Source organism: Oncorhynchus masou, chromosome 30 (genome assembly GCF_036934945.1).
Source record: "Oncorhynchus masou masou isolate Uvic2021 chromosome 30, UVic_Omas_1.1, whole genome shotgun sequence".
Lineage (NCBI taxonomy): Eukaryota > Metazoa > Chordata > Actinopteri > Salmoniformes > Salmonidae > Oncorhynchus > Oncorhynchus masou.
The window spans coordinates 11,753,757-11,772,694 of NC_088241.1; the positions used below are offsets into that span (position 1 = coordinate 11,753,757).

General features: G+C 44.2%; 1 pseudogene; it reads right to left on the reverse strand.

The window, feature by feature from the left end:
* The window catches only part of LOC135523033 (centrosomal protein of 162 kDa-like), a 31,371-nt pseudogene that overhangs the window by 3,339 nt on the left and 9,094 nt on the right, over nt 1-18,938 (reverse strand).

The following is an 18,938-nucleotide window of genomic DNA, read 5'->3' on the forward strand; positions in this document are numbered from 1 at the left end:
TATGCGTCTCGGTCATTGCTCATCCATATATTTATATGTACATATTCTTATTCCATTCCTTTACTTAGTTTGTGTGTATTAGGTAGTTGTTGTGGAATTGTTAGATTACATGTTGATAGTGCTACACTGTCGGAACTAGAAGCACAAGCATTTCAGCAGGTAGCCTGGGGGTTAGAGTGTTGGACTAGTAACCGAAACGTTGAAAGATCAAATCCCCGAGCTGGCAAAGTAAAAATCTATTGTTCTACCCCTGAACAAGGCAGTTCACCCACTGTTCCTAGACCAGTTCACCCACTGTTCATAGGCCGTCATTGAAAATAAGAATGTGTTCTGACTTGTCCAGTTAAATATTTGTTTATTTTTGTTGCTATACTGGCAATGGCATCTGCTAACCATGTGTATGTGACCAATGGCATCTGCTAACCATGTGTATGTGACCAATGGCATCTGCTAACCATGTGTATGTGACCAATGGCATCTGCTAACCATGTGTATGTGACCAATGGCATCTGCTAACCATGTGTATGTGACCAATGGCATCTGCTAACCATGTGTATGTGACCAATGGCATCTGCTAACCATGTGTATGTGACCAATGGCATCTGCTAACCATGTGTATGTGACCAATGGCATCTGCTAACCATGTGTATTTAAATTTAAAAAGCAATGAAGCTGATGAAACAGATCAAACCATTTAGCTTAAAATGTTGATAACTTTTTATTTCTTCATATTATAAGATCAACAATAAGCTAGGTAGGAATATTCCAGTATGTCTGTATGGAGGAAACTGTGTTTGTACACAAAGTCTGATAGACGTTCTATCAATGAACAATGTTCTACCAATGAGTCAGGCACCTCTATAACCACTGAACTACTGGAGTCCTTTGTACTTATTGTGGCATTAAATAAAGCATTCAGCCTGTGCGGCTACAGCCTGCAGTACCACCCTCTCCTACAGCCTGCAGTACCACCGTCTCCTACAGCCTGCAGTACCACCGTCTCCTACAGCCTGCAGTACCACCGTCTCCTACAGCCTGCAGTACCACCCTCTCCTACAGCCTGCAGTAACCCCCTCTCCTACAGCCTGCAGTACCACCCTCTCCTACAGCCTGCAGTACCACCCTCTCCTACAGCCTGCAGTGCCACCCTCTCCTACAGCCTGCAGTGCCACCCTCTCCTTGTCCTCTGTAGCTCCAGACGCAGCCTTAACCCCTCGCTCTCCTGCAGCACCCCTGAGATGTGGCTCCCAGAGAACGCTGTGGGCTGGTAGTCCTCATTCTGAGTGGGAGGGAAGGTTGTGGTCTCTCCCACTGTGCCTCCCCTCTCCCCTGGGGTAGCCATCACCATGGGTCCTTTGGATCCGGCCGCCTACCGCCTGCCCTCCCCAGGCCCAACACGGCCCTCTGATCTGGGGCCAGGGCCACACAGCATGGTCTTCCTCTCCCTCTGGAGTCTCTCCACGGTGTGGCTCAGCTCCTGGACACTGCGGGTCTTGGCTGACAGCTCCTGGATGCTGCAGGTCTTGGCTGACAGCTCCTGGACGCTGCAGGTCTTGGCTGACAGCTCCTGGACGCTGCGGGTCTTGGCTGACAGCTCCTGGACGCTGCGGGTCTTGGCTGACAGCTCCTGGACGCTGCGTGTCTTGACTGACAGCTCTTGGACGCTGTGGGTCTTGGCTGACAGCTCCTGGATGCTGCGGGTCTTGGCTGACTGCTCCTGGACGCTGTGGGTCTTGGCTGACAGCTCCTGGACGCTGTGGGTCTTGGCTGACAGCTCCTGGACGCTGCGGGTCTTGGCTGACAGCTCCTGGACGCTGTGGGTCTTGGCTGACAGCTCCTGGACGCTGTGGGTCTTGGCTGACAGCTCCTGAACGCTGTGGGTCTTGGCTGACAGCTCCTGGACGCTGTGGGTCTTGGCTGACAGCTCCTGGACGCTGTGGGTCTTGGCTGACAGCTCCTGGACGCTGTGGGTCTTGGCTGACAGCTCCTGAACGCTGTGGGTCTTGGCTGACAGCTCCTGGACGCTGTGGGTCTTGGCTGACAGCTCCGGGTTGAGTCTCTCTATCCGGACCCCCAGGGCCGTCTCTGCTTGGTGCTGGGACGAACTGCGTCGGGGGGCTCTCTCTGGCTCAGTGGTAGACTGATTTAATTTATTCAAATAAAATACATATGCTCCAGGTAACATTACATACATTTAAAACAATTTTCCAGGATTATTAAGACTTATTTCCTCTTAGGTGGGCTAAGTAGACAAGAAGGCAGGTAGACAAGAGAGAGGTAGGCCTACCTGTGCCTGTTGTGTGAGCTGCTCCTGTAGGGAGTAGACCTCAGCCTGTAGGGTTCTCCCTCTACTCTGATGGTTCTCCTTCAGGAGATCCAGTTCCTGCTGCAGGGAGCAGACCTGGGCCTGCCAGACCCCAGGTGACCCGGTCTGGACCGGGTGTTTCTGGGTGAACTGCTGCTCCAGATCACTGATCTGCTGCTCATCCTGGAGCTACAACCACACACACTGTAAATTAGTCTACTTTTATATTTAGGGGATGTATTTCCATTTCCATTGAATCCATTGAATTTATTGATCTCAACACATCTCTTGAAAAAAAACTTAATTTATTCTCCCATGTGCAGTGTTGGTGTAATGAAACATTAAGACGAATGACATCACACATTTGGAAATGACAAATATTTTACAGAGGATGAATCACTGATATCCCCAAGGTCTCCACCGTGAGTGTCTGACAGAACTGTCAATTCAAGTGTTGTACAAGGCTGTTGGAACTTGCCCTCTGACCCCTCTCTGAAAAGACATGAAGAGAACTGGGGGAACAGCGAGGACTCATCACCCTGTTCTTATCTTTCCTTTGTGTGAGAGAGGACATTCAGAGTGTTTTGTGTTTGTAAGTGGCAGTTTGAAGTGGTTGTGTTAACAGCAAGGCCATGTATGTCGGAGTAAGTCGCTGTAAGTATGTGTAGAGTGCTAATTGGTACAGGACTGAGGGCTAGTGACAGGGAATGGTAACACAGAGTTGTATGAGTACATAACAGTGCCACTCAGCTGAGAGTATGGACAGACCTTAATCCGCTGGTACTGCTGTTCCATGGCTCGGAGGCTGCATTTGACCTCGTCGTCATGGCTCTCTAGCTCCGCCTCCAGCCTCTGGATGTGCCGCTCCAATAGGGCCCTGGTCTGAGTGGGCGAGGAGCTCTTGGCCCCTCCATCCTCCTCCACTGTAGGTGCGTTGGCTGCAGCGTAGATGAGCGCTGGGAGGGAGTTAGGGTTCCTCTGTCTGATAGTCTTCACCATCTCCTTCACCTGGGAGAGGGGGAACAGAAATATGGCATGAGTCACGAGAGAAAGGAGAGGTATGCCGCTATTCAGGGATACGTGCACGCACACACACAGGAAATATTTCTCAACTGACTCACCTGTCGTTCTAGGTCCTGTATCCTCTTAGCGTCTCCAGCTCGCTCTTTAGTCTTACTCTGATTGGCTCTCTTCCCCACCTCCATCTTCAGCTTTTCCACCTGATTGGAGGAACAAACATTTCATTCAAAATACTGACCGACAGGAAATGACAGTAATACAATACACACTCTCAAATAAGGTTGAGTTGGTCCTACCTGCTCTGTGCGTTTGGGTCCTACCTGCTCTGTGCGTTTTGGTCCTACCTGCTCTGTGTGTTTGGGTCCTACCTGCTCAGTGAGTTTGGGTCCAACCTGCTCTGTGCGTTTGGGTCCTACCTGCTCTGTGCTTTGGGGTCCTACCTGCTCTGTGAGTTTGGGTCCTACCTGCTCTGTGCGTTTGGGTCCTACCTGCTCTGTGCGTTTGGGTCCTACCTGCTCTGTGCGTTTGGGTCCTACCTGCTCTGTATGTTTGGGTCCTACCTGCTCTGTGAGTTTGGGGTCCTACCTGCTCTGTGAGTTTGGGTCCAACCTGCTCTGTGCGTTTGGGTCCTACCTGCTCTGTATGTTTGGATCATACCTGCTCTGTGCGTTTTGGGCCCTACCTGCTCTGTGCGTTTGGGTCCTACCTGCTCTGTGCGTTTGGGTCCTACCAGATCTGTGCTTTGGGGTCCTACCTGCTCTGTGCTTTGGGGTCCTACCTGCTCTGTGCGTTTGGGTCCTACCTGCTCTGTGAGTTTGGGTCCTACCTGCTTTGTGCATTTGGGTCCTACCTGCTCTGTGCTTTGGGGTCCTACCTGCTCTGTGCTTTGCGGTCCTACCTGCTCTGTGCTTTGGGGTCCTACCTGCTCTGTGCGTTTGGGTCCTACCTGCTCTGTGCGTTTGGGTCCTACCTGCTCTGTGCGTTTGGGTCCTACCTGCTCTGTGCGTTTGGGTCCTACCTGCTCTGTGAGTTTGGGTCCTACCTGCTTTGTGCATTTGGGTCCTACCTGCTCTGTGCTTTGGGGTCCTACCTGCTCTGTGCTTTGCGGTCCTACCTGCTCTGTGCTTTGGGGTCCTACCTGCTCTCTGCGTTTGGGTCCTACCTGCTCTGTGAGTTTGTGTGTGTCTGCGGTGGCAGCCCTCAGTCTGGCAGAGTCTCTGTCCAGCAGCTCCTGGTTCTCAGCATACCACTGGAGCCTCTTCTTCAGAACACACACCACCTTCTTATGCCGGTCCTCTGCCACCTGCAGCTCAAAGCTCTTATCCCCTGGCAGAGACAAGGACAATACAGACAGCATGTCTGAGTTCCACTTGACTGTCAACCAGAACAATGGAATGTTTTAACGGAGGTTTAAAACACACGTCTGTAAAGGTCACTGGATTTGAAACAGGGAACATTGTCCTTTGGGAGTAGAAACAAGAGGTTTGATTCCACAGTCAAGCCTCCATGTCTCTCACACACTAACCTGAGGTGTAGACGACCTGTGCTTTGTCCAGGTCTCTCTCTTTCCTCATCATTTCAAGGTCCACCTCCACAACCCGTGGGTCTCCTCCACCAGTCTCTCTTCAGTCCTCTGCATGCAGGCACACAGGCACACACGCACACTGTCGAAGGTGAAACTGGTCCTTCCCTTTTAAGATGAGTTGATTGTTTCATCTCCAAAGCAACATCTAGGCCTTCCTTTTAGAGGTGGTTGTGTGACAGTGACTGAACACTCACCTGTGCTGCCTGCATCTGGCCCAGCAGCTGTGTGATGAGCTGAATATGGGCCATACAGCCTACATTAACCACAGTCCTCGGCAAGTTGCTCATTTGCTCCGTGGGCATAAATAAGCGTCAGTGTTAACATTCAATGACGTGGATAGGTACGTGTCTGTGCATATGTATGTGTCAACTCACTTGGTAAGGGCCAGTTCGTTTAGCAGCCTTTGGTTCTCTGTGAACATGACCTCTTCATTGAGTTTACTCTGAGCCTGAAGAGCCTTCATCTGCAGGTACAACTTCTCATTCTCCTGTTACCCACACACACACCGCCATGAGAGAGATATAATCACATTAAATGTCTCAACTATAGGCCCATCTGGGTAAATTAGTTTGATCAGAAATACCTGTTCTACGCATTTAACCTACATAAAATCAAACTAGAAAGGAATACGACTAGAAGCTGTGAGATGAGGGAATGCATTCAGCATGCCTAATTAAGGACTGCTACAGTTCCACCTTGGTGGTGTGTGTACTGTAGCCACTGATTCTAGGAGCTCTGCTGTAGGCTCTGTAATTATGAAAGGTTCTGACAGTGTTGCTAAGCTGCTCACAATCTGGAGGAAAAAAAGGCTAACTGTGCTGCCTGCTACAAACCCACACCCCCTCCTGGAATTAAGTCAGTGAACAGAGGAATTCCATTACCCTGAAAAGTGGCCTGTATATATAACCTCCGCAGTCGCAGAGACTCTGGGTAATTGGGATGGATTCAAAGCCAATGAGTCACCGCCAGCCTGGTGCTGAACAAATGCAGTACAATGAAGTGTTGTTTCCTTAAAACACAGACTGGAAGAGAAAAGACCAAGAGAGACGGCCAAACAATCACAGAGTAGACAGAGACAAACAGACATGTGTACGCACCTGCTGGTATCCCTGGACGATGGTCTCCTGTTCCTTCACCTCTTTCTCTATCAGTCTGAGTTTGCCCTCAGTGAGGGGGTCCAAGGGCCCGTCCAGACCGCGACCCAACCGGCCCTTCTTCCTGCTGTTGGCCTCCTCTGTACTGTGCAGCTGAAACACAAGGGACAAGACTCACAAGTACACATCACAAATAACACACGAGTGATGTATGCATCTACTACAGTTTTGAGTTCACAAAATAAGGTTTGAGCTAATTTAACTGGCCTTCAGTGGATGGCAGAGATATCTTAGAAAACATGCTATTGTTTAATTGAATGTTTTATTTTGCTCCTGTGTCAGCTGGGTCCTTCACAACTGCTTTTTCAATAGCTTGAATAACAGTATTACAAAAGCCAGACACACAAAGCAGCTAAATAAAATGAGCAGTGCCATAGCAACAGGAGTGCTGACGTAGGGGTTTTCAACTGTTCCGACAGTCATGGAGAACATGTTCCTTTCTGTTAAAATAGAAGGATGTAGGAAGTCACTGGTGGTCAAACATATGGATCTATACTTTTTCGAGACATGACTGTCCATGTGAATGTAATAGTGTGTGTGTGTCCCTCTACCTTGCTCTGCAGGAGGTAGTTCTCCTGTCTCAGTGAGCTGACCTCTGTGTTGTGCTGCAGCAGTAGCTCTTCCTCTCTGGTGTGGAGCTCTCTCCCCCTCTGGGCTAGCTGCGGTCTCAGCCTGGACACTAGGGGACTCTCCTCCACCTCCCCAGACCTGCCCTCCTCCCTGGGCACACTCTGACAGACAGAGGGGTAACACATGGTTTGAGTCTTCATAATGGATAGTTGCTAGCACTTCAACGTGTATTGAAGGCCATAATATTGGCCTAATTGTTAATAGCACAAACAAAATAGGCACCAAGAATGGAAAAATGTTTGACTGCTATCGTCATCAAGGTATGGACACACACAATATCAGGGATGCAAACTGCTGAGGGCCCAACAAGGTGACACTTTTATTTTTGCACTGAAACATGCAAAACATCCCTGCTAGGGGGAAATGCAGGTTTTAACTAATTGAACAACAAAGAATATGATCTACATGATCAGTCTGTGTGTAAAATAAAAAAAGTGGTTAATGTGAACCTAACTCACAGCTAAAACATTTAAAGAAAGCAATCCAATGTTATTAGAATGAAACAAACAGCCATTCTATTTTTGGTCTATTATAGTGGCCACTACAGACATCGATCAAGTACACAAGGCTACTTGTGTGCAAAAAATAACATTCAGAGTAAAAAAATATATAATCCCCCTCACACACACACACGTTACTGTCAAGTTAAACACACAAAAAAACGATATCTTTAGGCTACACTGCACATTATTACATTGTACACGTTCTGCCTGTGGACATCTGTTCTACAATGTGCCAGTAAAAGTGAGAAAGAGGGAAAGTGTGTTGTGTTTCTTTCACCTCTATAGTGGCATCCAGTTTAAGCCAGGCCCAGCTCCAGCTACACTGATTCCTGAATCCACTTGTTTAACAAGCAACGCCTCATTTTCAACTAATTCTCTCATTCTAAAAATGTAGCACCTACTGTAGAGGGAAAAAATGAGTTAAAAGATAGTAGTTAGTTCGTTAGCTAGTTAACATTTCACACAGATTGCCAGGGCCCAGTAAGCAAACTAAGGCGTTATAACACCATTAACTCAATTATTTGATCAGATAAGTTGGGTAATGTTGCTCAACATTTCTCTCTCTAGCTAACGGAGAATTTGATCCAGCTAACAAGATACTTAACAATGCTAATACTTGTTCCACCACACTTTCTCCCTCACCTCAAACTTTCAAAATATCAGTTGTTTTCCGGTTACAGCTCATGAAGTACACTTCATCACCTTCTCACCCCCATCTCCGTGGTCAGGCTTCTCACCTAACGTTTAGCTCTTCGTTATCATTCATCGGATCTACACGAATCATGTAGGTCACTTATTTTGGACAAAAGGGCAAATTTCGCCGAAAGGTGACTAATTTGCATCCCTGAAACGACTTAAGATCCAAACTAAAATCAGTCAATCTGACTTATGATAGAGCAAGGAGCAATCAGCTGGGTTGGACAACTCAACAAAGTAAAAGTCACATCCCTATCATATGACCAGGTGAATGGAGAAAAACGTCATACTTATCTGAAAAGAAAATGCAGCACACTGATAAACGAACTTGATGCATCACAGACTGAAAAACTACTCCAGTATGTTGACTTACTTTCCTCTCTGATGGACGCTCAGTCTCCTGACTCTGGCTGGCTTCCTGTTGACCTTTGGTTTCCCAGGAGACAGTGTGACTGGTATCCTGGTGACCTCTCCTCTTCATCTGATGTTGCTGCTGGAGGAAGGCAGCGAAGGACTGAACCACCGCCACCAGCTCGCTGCTCACCGTCAGACCACCACAGTCTGGACTTAAAGAACAACTACACATCAACATTTAGCCAACATTAAGGCGGCGAAGGACTGACACCCACCATCAGACCACCACAGGCTAGACCTGGTAGGAGTACAACCACATAGCAACATTAGTATGAATCAGGAGTACAACCACACATCAACATTAGTCTGGATCAGGAGTACAACCACACAGCAACATTAGTCTGGATCAGGAGTACAACCACACAGCAACATTAGTCTGGATCAGGAGTACAACCACACAGCAACATCAGTCTGTATCAGGAGTACAACCACACAGCAACATTAGTCTGGATCAGGAGTCCAACCACACAGCAACATTAGTCTGGATCAGGAGTCCAACCACACAGCAACATTAGTCTGGATCAGAAGTACAACCACACAGCAACGTGGTAGATGTTAGTGTTATGAATTATACTGTAGTACTGTTATGTGCTATACTACTTAGATATAGTTTTAACTCTGATACAACTAGAGGTCGACCGATTAATCGGAATGGCCGATTAATTAGGGCCGATTTCAAGTTTTCAAAGCAATCGGGTATCGGCATTTTTGGAGACCGATCATGGCCGATTACATTGCACTCCACAAGGAGACTGCGTGGCAGGCTGACTACCTGTTATGCGAGTGCAGCAAGGAGCCAAGGTAAGGTGCTAGCTAGCATTAAACTTATCTTATAAAAAAACAGTCAATCTTAACATAATCACTAGTTAACTACACATGATTGATGATATTACTAGTTTATCTAGCTTGTCCTGCATTGCCTGTTAATTTATCATTGAATCATAGCCTACTTCGCCAAAGGGGTGATTTAACAAGTGAATTCGCGAAAAAAAGCACTGTCGTTGCACCAATAAACATCAACACCTTTCTTAAAATCAATACACAAGTATATGAAGACTTTTTCTTCCTAACAAAGACAGCCAACTTCGCCAAACGGGGGATGATTTAATTAACAAAAGCGCATTTGCGAAAAAAGCCCAATCGTTGAATAAATGTACCTAACCATAAACATCAATGCCTTTCTTAATATCAATACACAGAAGTATATTTTTTTAAATGTGCATATTTAGTTAAAAGAAATCCAGGTTAGCAGGCAATATTAAACTAGAGAAATTGTGTCACTTCTGTGGGATTCTGTGTTTTACATTATAGCCATTACCATATATATGATTAAATATTATCTCATGTTGGCTGTGTGAGGTATCTGCATTTGTGCACTTGAGCATCATCATGATATTAAACAACTGCTTGCTACATTTACTTGCCTGTGTGACAAGAACTGAGTAACATGGTGTGACCTGCATGTTGCAAAACTGTAGATAACAGCCCAGCAGATGCTTTGTCCTTGTGTTTGTATGTAACAATATTGAGCACATGTGTGTGATTTGCTGTATCTTACAAAGTTGTGGTTAATCAGGTATAGGGAGGGGTGGTCATCACGAGGTTTAACTGAGATGGAAAAATACTGAACACCACAATAGCATGAACTGAGCAACTGTTCTAACTAGGCTGCGATACCAGAACAGTAAGAATCTATACATCGACGGAGGGAGGACTCCAAGAAGCGCCAAGAGGCGGGGACCCGCCTGAGTGCCTGCGATAGGCTGAGCAAGTCTAAACCACGCTCAGCCTCTACTGTGATAGGCCAACAGACGGGTTGGAACTATGTCCATCACAGTATAAGAACAACTGTTTACGTACATCCTGTCAGTTCCCTGTTCTGCTTTGCGTGGTATTACAGTGAGCCCTTATATATGAAAGTTACATTTGCCATTTATTGCTTAGCTAATAAAAAATACATAGTATACAATTGGTGACTCATTGTTATATTTATCCTGATACCAGAATCGAATTTACGCAACTCTAACACTTCTCTTTCGTTCATTACACACAGAGTCAGGGTATATGCAACAGTTTGGGCCGCCTGGCTCGTTGTGAAGTAATTTGCCAGAATTTTACGTAATTATGACACAACATTGAAAGTTGTGCAATGTAACAGGAATATTTAGGAAAGGTTCCGTATTTCACTGAAAGAATAAAAGTTTTGTTTTCGAAATGATAGTTTCCAGATTTTACCATATTAATGACCTAAGGCTCGTATTTCTGTGTGTTATTATGTTATAATTAAGTCTATGATTTGATATTTGATAGAGCAGTCTGACTGAGCGGTGGTAGGCAGTAGAAGGCTTGTAAGCATTCATTCAAACAGCACTTTTGTGCGTTTGCCAGCAGCTCTTGTGCTTCAAGCATTGAGCTGTTTATGACTTCAAGCCTATCAACTCCAGAGGTTAGGCTGGTGTAACTGATGTGAGATGGCTAGCTAGCGGGGTGCACGCTAATAGCGTTTCAGTCGTTGACGTCACTGGCTCTGAGACCTTGAAGTAGTTGTTCCCCTTGTTCTGCAAGGGCAGCGGGTTTTGTGCAGCGATGGGTAACGATGCTTTGAGGGTGGCTGTTGTCGATTTGTTCCTGGTTTGAGCCCAGGTAGGGGCAAGGAGAGGGACTGAAGCTATACTGTTACACTGCAATACTAAAGTGCTTATAAGAACATCCAATAGTCAAAGGTATATGAAATACAAATGGTATAGAGAGAAATAGTCCTATAATTCCTATAATAACTACAACCTAAAACTTCGTACCTGGGAATATTGAAGACTCATGTTAAAAGGAACCACCAGCTTTCATATGTTCTCATGTTCTGAGCAAGGACCTTTAATGTTAGCTTTTTTTACATAGCATATATTACACTTTTACTTTCTTCTCCAACACTTTGTTTTTGCATTATTTAAACCAAATTGAACATGTTTCATTATTTATTTGAGGCTAAATTGATTTTATTGATGTATTATATTAAGTTCAAATAAAAGTGTTCATTCAGTATTGTTGTAATTGTCATTATTACGAATAAAAAAATAAACTAAAAATAATAATAATAAAATAAAAGAAAATATATAGAAAAAAAGGAAAAAAAAGGAAATTGGCCGATTAATTGTTATCTGCTTTTTTTGGTCCTCCAATAATCCGTACCGGCGTTGAAAAGTCATAATCGGTCGACCTCCAGATACAACAGATATTTCTTTTAAGCACACTTACTCTCACAACTTCCACCGTAGTTAGCTCCCCTGCCTGTTCGGGCGGGGCTCGGCGGTCGTCGTCACTGGCCTACTAGCTGCCACCGATCCCTTTTTCATTGTCTGTTTGTTTTGTCTTATTAGTTGCACCTGTCTATTTTTGTGCTTGATTGGCTTCCTTTTTTATAGTACGTTTACCCGCCCTTGTTTCGTGCGGGTTTACTCTTATGTTACGTGTGTATGTTTTGTTGGTGTTGGTGCTCTGGACCTGGTACCCTGTTGTGTTGGGTTGGTCCACATTTTCCGCGCCCTGGTTTGTTGGGCATTATTTTTTGGTGCGATATTAAAGGTGCACGTCTTCCTGTGGAACTATATGCTCTCTGCGCCTGATTCTTCCCTCACGCACCAAGTTACCCGTGACACTTACACCTACTAGCTTTGGTTGTCAATGTGTGAGGAGTTATTTTTCTCCTACCTTTATCTCTCTCTGAGAGGAGGGGGCTGAGGCTCTGGTAATCATTGCCATGTCACCGTCTACATTATAAATGATAATCACCTTTGATGCAAATCAAATCAAATGTTATTGGTCACATACACACATTTAGCAGATGTTATTGCGGGTCTAGTGAAATTCTTGTGTTCCTAACAATGCAGTAGTAACCAACAATTCACAACAATACACACATCTAAAGGTAAAATAATGGAATGAAGAAATATATAAATATTAGGATGAGGCATATCGGAGCAATGGCTATGTAATGTGGAAACAGTTCAGGTAGGTGTGAAAGCCTGAATCAGTGTGGTTATGTATGGTAGGGTTTAGTGCTTATTAACAAGGGCTCCGTTCCTGTCCCTTACCTGCTGGCTTCTCGTGTTGCTGAGTTGAGTGGAGGTCAGGTCAGGAGCTGTCCTGATCCTGCTTCATCAGCTTCTGTACCTCCTCTCTGATGCTTCTGGGACCGGGGCCTGGGGAGGCCTGAGGAGTGTCTGGCTCTGCTGAGCGTCTCGGGCTTGGCTCACGGGATCTATGGCTTAAGGACTACAGCTCATGTTAACGTTGTCCCACTCCATTCTGTACCTTCCAGACATTGTCTGTTATCCTTCCCCACTACAGTCATGTGACAGACAACTGTAGACTCACCTAGCAGCCTCTGGTGTCGTCCATGCTGTCTGGTTGGATGGGACGCATCAGCTCCTCTACAGTGTGCAGCTCTGAGAAAACATATCGTAGTCAATCAATAAGTCACGAATCAATCAGAAATTCAAGTCCATTTGTAACACCTCAACACAATCTTACATCTTCAAATGTACCATCTTGTCAGAATAAGGATGGACATGTGTGGATCTGCAGTTAGTTTTGATTGAAAACCATAGTCTATTTACTTGACAGGTTCACCACAGACATATCAGTGTTTGAGACTGACCAACCTGACTCTGTGGTGGAGACTGACCAATCTGCCTCTGTGGTGGAGACTGACCAATCTGACTCTGTGGTGGAGACTGACCAATCTGACTCTGTGATAGCGCTCAGGTACAGAGGGAGAAACAGGAACAGGACTGCTCTTCCTCCTCCTCTCCCTCCTGACCGGCGATGAAGGGTGGTGATGATGGTCTGAGTCCTCCAGAAAGCCACATCTCACCGGCCCCACTCTGGCCATACGACTGGGCTACACAGCCGACACAGGAACACCACCAGGTTCACCATCACCCGCCACCACCAAACTGACACAGATGGTCCAAAGTCATCCCTGTTTTCACCATGTTTAGATAGCTACATCCAGTAGGACCTGACTGACAGCCTGTCCAGTCTGGTCTCACCTGCTAGTGCCGTCTATGGACTCCTCTGCTCCCTAGTTCCTCCCTGGTGTCACTGTCCGCTCCAGGGGGCAGGAGCTCAACGGTCAACGGAGTCCAGAGAATCATGGAGGGACACTTACACCAGGAAATTATATGATCAGGACAAATAGAATATTGCTTTTAGGGGAAGGTCAGTTTCAATACTGTATGAATTGAAAATGGTGTCATAAAAGCAGGAAACGATTCATCAGGATAAATCACATGCCTGTGAAACAGGAGTACTGTTAGAGGAACCAGAAACACTGTATATACAGTACATACTGTGTACACAACACACACACACACGTGTTGTCACGATACAAGGTTTAGTATCACAATACTCGATACCATCACGATAGTGTCACAAGAATTTTCAATCCCAATGATAATAACTAACAATCAATACACTTTGACCAATCTCAGAGGTTTGTAAGACCCTGGGTTTAATACTAATTAGGCAAAGACTCAGCTTATGTCAAAGGTTCATACATTTTATTCACGAGAACATTCTGAAGTCCATAATACAAAGACATCCATTTTATAACTTGCTCCCTACTTACTCACATACTTCCACACAAACAGTAGATATCCTACGCACATACATACACACGAACAGTAGGTGAGTTCTCGCCACTGTTTATCACTACCAAGCCGACAGTTCCATTCCCCCAAGATTAGAGGAACCTTGAAAAGGACTCCCTGTCCTATCATAAGTATCTTAGAGTTCTAGCCAGGTCGGGTCAAACACAGTTTAATTGATCTCTGTATTTTCTTAGACACACACACACACACACACACACACACACACACACACACACACACACACACACACACACACACACACACACACACACACACACACACACACACACACACACACACACACACACACACACACACACACACACACACCTCTACCAAACCTTATTGGAATTACGTTTAGTACTCTAATCATTCATTATACATGCTGCATAAACTAATAATCACTAATTAGTTACGTTTCAGGGTGGGATTATTTAATCATTACCTTTAAGCATATAATTCCCTTATCAGATAGTCAATACCAAAATGATATAACAGCAAAAAATTAAGGCGTATTAGCCAGTCACAGAAAACTGAACTGGATAAGCAATAAGATGAAGCAAAATACCGTGTGCATGTATTGAGTTATTGAGCTTGTTTGGGCTGATTTCATGGGGCTTCAGATGAAAAACAATCAGTTTCCCTTCCATTTGAGATTGATTTTATTGTACTGATCAACATTTGAATTTCCTTTAGAAAAATGTGGGCTGTCTCTTATGGCTGGGGGCAGTATTGAGTAGCTTGGATGAATAAGGTGACCAGGGGTGCCCAGAGTAAACTAACTGCTACTCAGTCCCAGATGCTAAGATATGCATATTATTAGTATAGTTGGATAGAAAACACTCTGAAGTTTCTAAAACCCTTTGAATGATGTCTGTGAGTATAACAGAACTCCTATGGCAGGCAAAAACCTGAGAAAAAAATCCACCAAGGAAGTGGAAATCTGAGGTTTGTAGGTTTTCAACTCATTGCCTATCGAAGATACAGTGGGATATTGGTAATATTGCACTTTCGAAGGCTTCCACTAGATGTCAACAGTCCTTAGAACCTTGTTTGATACTTCTACTGTGAAGTGGGGGCGAATAAGAGGGGAATGAATCAGAGGTCTGACAGAGATCCACGAGCTGGCCATGCTCGTTCACGTGAGAGCGAGCTCTGTTCCATTGCATTTCTACAGACAAAAGAGTTCTACGGTTGGAACATTATTGAAAATGTATGTTAAAAACATCCTGAAGATTGATTCTATACATCGTTTGACATGTTTCTACGGACTGTAACAGAACTTTTTGACTTTTCATCTGCTCCTAGTGATCGCGCGTCATGAATTTGTACAGTGCCTTGCGACAGTATTCGGCCCCCTTGCCACATTTCAGGCTTCAAACATAAAGATATAAAACTGTATTTTTTTTGTGAAGCATCAACAACAAATGGGACACAATCATGAAGTGGAACGACATTTATTGGATATTTCAAACTTTTTTAACAAATCAAAAACTGAAAAATTGGGCGCGCAAAATTATTCAGCCCCTTTACTTTCAGTGCAGCAAACTCTCTCCAGAAGTTCAGTGAGGATCTCTGAATGATCCAATGTTGACCTAAATGACTAATGATGATAAACACAATCCACCTGTGTGTAATCAAATCACCGTATAAATGCACCTGCACTGTGATAGTCTCAGAGGTCCATTAAGAGCGCAGAGAGCATCATGAAGAACAAGGAACACACCAGGCAGGTCCGAGATACTGTTGTGAAGAAGTTTAAAGCCGGATTTGGATACAAAAAGATTTCCCAAGCTTTAAACATCCCAAGGAGCACTGTGCAAGCGATAATATTGAAATGGAAGGAGTATCAGACCACTGCAAATCTACCAAGACCTGGCCGTCCCTCTAAACTTTCAGCTCATACAAGGAGAAGACTGATCAGAGATGCAGCCAAGAGGCCCATGATCACTCTGGATGAACTGCAGAGATCTACAGCTGAGGTGGGAGACTCTGTCCATAGGACAACAATCAGTCGTATATTGCACAAATCTGGCCTTTATGGAAGAGTGGCAAGAAGAAAGCCATTTCTTAAAGATATCCATAAAAAGTGTCGTTTAAAGTTTGCCACAAGCCACCTGGGAGACACACCAAACATGTGGAAGAAGGTGCTCTGGTCAGATGAAACCAAAATTGAACTTTTTGGCAACAATGCAAAACGTGATGTTTGGCGTAAAAGCAACACAGCTCATCACCCTGAACACACCATACCCACTGTCAAACATGGTGGTGGCAGCATCATGGTTTGGGCCTGCTTTTCTTCAGCAGGGACAGGGACATGGTTAAAATTGATGGGAAGATGGATGGAGCCAAATACAGGACCATTCTGGAAGAAAACCTGATGGAGTCTGCAAAAGACCTGAGACTGGGACGGAGATTTGTCTTCCAACAAGACAATGATCCAAAACATAAAGCAAAATCTACAATGGAATGGTTCAAAAATACACATATCCAGGTGTTAGAATGGCCAAGTCAAAGTCCAGACCTGAATCCAATTGAGAATCTGTGGAAAGAACTGAAAACTGCTGTTCACAAATGCTCTCCATCCAACCTCACTTAGCTCGAGCTGTTTTGTAAGGAGGAATGGGAAAATATTTCAGTCTCTCGATGTGCAAAACTGATAGAGACATACCCCAAGCGACTTACAGCTGTAATCGCAGCAAAAGGTGGCGCTACAAAGTATTAACTTAAGGGTGCTGAATAATTTTGCACGCCCAATTTTTCAGTTTTTGATTTGTTAAAAAAGTTTGAAATATCCAATAAATGTCGTTCCACTTCATGATTGTGTCCCACTTGTTGTTGATTCTTCACAAAAAAATACAGTTTTATATCTTTATGTTTGAAGCCTGAAATGTGGCAAAAGGTCGCAAAGTTCAAGGGGGGCGAATACTTTCGCAAGGCACTGTATTTGTGAACTGAACGCGCTAACAAAAGGAGGTATTTGGACATAAATGATGGACATTATCGAACAAAACAAAAATTTATTGTGGAACTGGGATTCCTGGGAGTGCATTCTGATGAAGATCATCAATGGTAAGTGAATATTTATAATGCTATTTCTGACTTCTGTTGACTACACAACATGGCGGATATCTGTTTGGGTTGTTTCTGACACAGAGGTTGCATTAAGGAGAAGTGTATCTATAATTCCGTGCATAATAGTTATTAATGTTAATTATGAGTATTTCTGTAAATTGATGTGGCTCTCTGCAAAATCACCGGATGTTTTGGAACGACTGAACGTAACGCGCCAATGTAAACTGAGATTTTTTTTATGTAAATATGAACTTTATCGAACAAAACATACATGTATTGTGTAACATGAACACCTATGAGTGTCATCTAATGAAGATCATCAAAGGTTAGTGATTATTGTTATCTATATTTCTGCTTCTTGTGACTCCTCTCTTTGGCTGGAAAAATGGCTGTGATTTGGCTCTGACCTAACAGAATCGTTTGGTTTGCTTTCGCTGTAAAGCCTTTTTTAAATCGGACACTGTGGTGGGATTAACAAGAAGTGTATCTTTAAAATGGCGTAAAATTATTGTATGTTTGAGGAATTTTAATTATGGGATTTCTGTTGTTTTGAATTTTGCACCCTGCACTTTCACTAGCTGTTGTCATATCGATCCCGTTAGCGGGATCTCAGCCCAAAGAGGTAAGATCCATGTCTCTCACACACAGTTTGAGGCTCTATGGAACGGCATTTGTGTCTTTGCGTGTCAAAAAAGTGGATGTGTATCTTTTCGACATGCAAAGACCCAAGGGGCTTTCCATAAGGCTCAAGCAAAAAGGATCTTGACTGAGAGAGACGTGAGGTGGGAGAGACAACGTGAATGAATAACGTTTTTGGGGAGAACCAGCTTTGAAACCAGCAATATCTTCATATCACAAACAAGGTATTAGGGTAGTGAATTGATGTTAGCTTCAGCTGTAAGCTAGCAAGGCAAGTTAGCCTACAAACGGTATCTTCTTGCATTGTAAAGTTTTCTAGCCTGTAATAGACATTGTTTTGCTAACAGTAATTAACCGTTAAATAATGCAACAAAGCATGTGAATATTAAATGTTAACTTCTGTGCAGCGATTCCTCAGGACAGGCTAGGAATGAGTAAGAGGAGCAGGCAAAGTGCTCTCAAGGGAACATCGGCTGTGCTGATTGAAAGAGGATCAAGTCTGTATCTATCAGTAGATGACGTGACACACATTTGACAGAAGTCCCGATATTCTTCCATTTTATTATTGTTGTTGCATTATTGTTGTTGCAATTGCAAGTAAACATAGGGCTAATAAAACTTGGGCTAACATAGGGCTAATAAAACTTGGGCTAACATAGGGCTAATAAAACTTGGGCTAACATAGGGCTAATAAAACTTGGGCTAACATAGGGCTAATAAAACTTGGGCTAACATATGGCTAATAAAACTTGGGCTAACGTAGGGCTAATAAAACTTGGGCTAACATCGGGCTAATAAAACTTGGGCTAACATAGGGCTAATAAAACTTGGGCTAACATAGGGCTAATAAAACTTGGGCTAACATAGGGCTAATAAAACTTGGGCTAACATAGGGCTAATAAAACTTGAAAACACATACTCGTGCTGAATTAAAAACCCACTCTGACCCAGAAAAGAAAAATGGATATTGGTTTGTAATACATTTGGTGAGCATGGCAGGCCTTTTAGGCTTCTTAAAGAAAGAGAGAGAACATAACGAGATGAGCAAAACAAAATGCAGTCAGTCGCCCACCACATATTCAGCCAATTACAGACAAGACTTGGCACACTCCTCATTAAAGATCACTTCTTCTCACTCTACCTCTTGAGAGAGCTGGGATAACTGCTGAATGCCTTATTGCCTTTATAAACGGTGGCTTTTTTTACCCAGAGTGATTAGCACGTGAGCAGCACGAACAACTCCTGCTTACAAAACATCATGTGGCAATT